Source organism: Protobothrops mucrosquamatus, unplaced genomic scaffold (genome assembly GCF_001527695.2).
Source record: "Protobothrops mucrosquamatus isolate PMUCROS unplaced genomic scaffold, P.Mucros_1.0 scaffold10222, whole genome shotgun sequence".
Classification (NCBI taxonomy): domain Eukaryota; kingdom Metazoa; phylum Chordata; class Lepidosauria; order Squamata; family Viperidae; genus Protobothrops; species Protobothrops mucrosquamatus.
In genome coordinates, this window is record NW_015396009.1 from 18896 (window position 1) to 21969 (window position 3074).

Here is a 3074-nt window from a genome sequence, read left to right on the forward strand (position 1 = left end):
TTAAAGTTGCCAAGGTTGGAGACACCCTTGATTTCAAGGCTTGCTTCAAATGGATGAAATCGAGAGCCAGTTTGGTCTGGTGGTGAAAGCACAGAAACCGGGAGACGGTGAGTTGTAGCCCTGCCTTAGGCGTGAAAGCCCCCTGGGTGTCTTTGGGCCAATCACCAGGAGACGGTTTGTTCTAGTCCCGCCTTAGGTCATGAGCGCTGGCTGGGTGACTTTGGGCCAATCACCAGGAGACAGTGAGTTCTAGTCCTGCCTTAGGCATGAAAGCCCCCTGGGTGTCTTTGGGCCAATCACCAGGAGACGGTGTGTTCTAGTCCCGCCTTAGGTCATGAGCGCCGGCTAGGTGACTTTGGGCCAATCACCAGGAGACGGTGAGTTCTAGTCCTGCCCTAGTCCTGAAAACCAGCTGGGTGTCTTTGGGCCAATCACCAGGAGACGGAGAGTTCTAGTCCCACCTTAGGTCATGAACGCCGGCTGGGTGACTTTGGGCCAATCACCAGGAGACGGTGAATTCTAGTCCTGCCTTAGTCCTGAAAACCAGCTGGGTGTGTTTGGACCAATCACCAGGAGACAAGGAGTTCTAGTTCCTGCCTTAGTGCTGAAAACCAGTTGGGTGACTTTGGGCCCAATCTCCCTCTGTCAGCCCAGCTCACCTCCCAGGATTGGTGGTGAAAATAGGAGGGGGAAGGAAGGAGATTACTGTTTGCCCCCTTGACCTGTTTATAAAAATAATAAAGGGGGGCTATAACCAAAATAAATTAAATAAACAGCTTTGACAGAGCACAACGAAAACTAGATGCTCTGCTAGTGAAGGCACAGCTGCACTTTCATCAAACGACAGCTCTGGCGTAGGGTTTTCTCAAACTGGAGAACGGAGTCGAGATCAGAGATACAAAGACTTTGTCATGGCAGACCTCCAACTGGGCTGAGGTTTCCTTCCACGAATCGTACATCTTTCAGAAACCAAAACTGGAGAAAAACGTACTGGGTGAACTGGATTTCTTGGCTTATTTATCTGAAAGATTTACACGGCCACCACGTTAAAACAACTCTGGGCATCTCACGATGGAGGGACGACCGGGCTCTCCAAACTCGGCAACTTTAAGATGGGTGGACTTCAACTCCCAGAATTCCCCATGCCTGGGAGTTGAAGTCCACAAGACCCAAGTCCAGCCCCCACCCCCATGAATTCCACTGACCTTTTCTAGTACCGATTTAACTTAAATCAGGTTTTTGTGTCTAGACACCGTGGCGTGTAATAAATGTTTAGTGTTTCGAACCGGTGACTTCTTAACTTGTGCCTGAAACACGTACGGGAACGGAATGTGTGTCGTGTCCTGAAATTCCAGGTTTTCCTAAATTAAAAGCTGGCTCCTCCACTGCGTTGGTTAACTGATTGCTCGCTCCTCTGTGTTTTGCAGATTACAGGTACAAGAAAGACGAGCTCTTCAAGAGACTAAAAGTGACTACTTTTGCCCAGCTGGTACGTTTCCATTTTCAGCCCGTGACTATTAAATACTCCCCTCCCCTCCATCTTGGTGGGCCTGAGTGGGGTCCGTGCAGAAATGGGGTGGGGAGGGGGCTCTGTCTCCCTTTAGAAAGGCCCTCCCCTCAACTTGATGGCCTCAGGTCTGTGGTCCTCCAACTTCTAGAGCAGTGTTTAGATTGCGTGGATGTCAACGCTGCTAACACCGGATGTTCTTGCTTTGACAACGTATGGAGATGCAGCCATGTTCCTTCTTATGTTTTACTCTTAGAATTAGAGATAGAATTAGATTAGACTGTGGGGGAGGAGGAATGTGTACGGGAGTTTAGTTAGACATCACAGTATTGTAACTAGTGTGAGAACCAAGATTTTTTGAAATAAGAGATGATAAGGAATGGCGGGCTGGAAAACTGGAGGGAAAGCCTGCATTTCAAGCTAATTGGAGAATGTGATTTATGACTGTGAATTGGAGGAGGGAATTGTGCTTTGATACTATGTGCTCAGGGGAGGGGAATCCAGATTTTGGCTTGGCCTATGTACCTGCCGATGCTATGCTACTCGAATAAAGATTCTTTACGGTAAACAATGCCTCAAAGTTCTTTGAAGAGTCTCATCTGTCGGAACCATGACAGTGGACTTCAACTCCCAGAATTCCCCAGCAGGCATCTTCCCTAACACCCCCACCAGCACCACCACCCAGCCAGAATTCTGGGAGTTGAAGTCCACACATCTTAAAAGCGGCCCCGATTGAAAAAAAAACACTCAGTTAAGCAGCAGAAGGTTCATTACAGAGGCAAACGTTCTTGATATCGTCGTCTGAGGAATTCTGGGAGTTGAAGTCCACAGCATCTTCAAAGTTGTCCAGGCTGAGAAACATGGTACTAACTACTAGGCTGATTCTGCTCTTTTTTTCCTTCCTGCAGGTGATACAGGTGGCCACTCTGTCGGATGAAACCTTGAAAGGGCCACCTGAAGAAGGCCAAAAACTAGATGGTATGTATGTATGTGTGTATGTATGTATGTATGTATGCATGTATGTGTGTATGTGTGTGTATGTATGTATGTATGTATGTATGTATTTATTTATAATATAATAATAATAATAATAATAACAACAACAACAACAACAATAATAATAATAATAATAATAATAATAATAATAATAACAATAATAATAATAATAATAAAGTTGGAAGGGACCTTGGAGGTCATCGAGTCCAACCCCCTGCTCAGGCAGGAAACCCTAATACCATTCCTGACAAATGGCTGTCCAGTCTCTTCTTAAAAACTTCCAGTGTTGGAGCATTCACCACTTCTGGAGGCAGGTTGTTCCACTGTTGTCACTGTCAGGAAGTTTCTCCTTATTTCTAAGTTTGCTTCTCTCATTGATGAGTTTCCATCCGTTGCTTCCTGTCCTGCCTTCAGGCGCTTTGGAGAAGAGCTTGATTCCCTCTTCTTTGGGGCAGCCCCTGAGAGATTGGAACGCTGCTATCATGTCCCCCCTGTCCTTCTCTTTGTTAAACTAGACATACCCAATTCCTGCAACCGTTCCTTATATGCTTTAGCCTTCAGTCCCCTGATC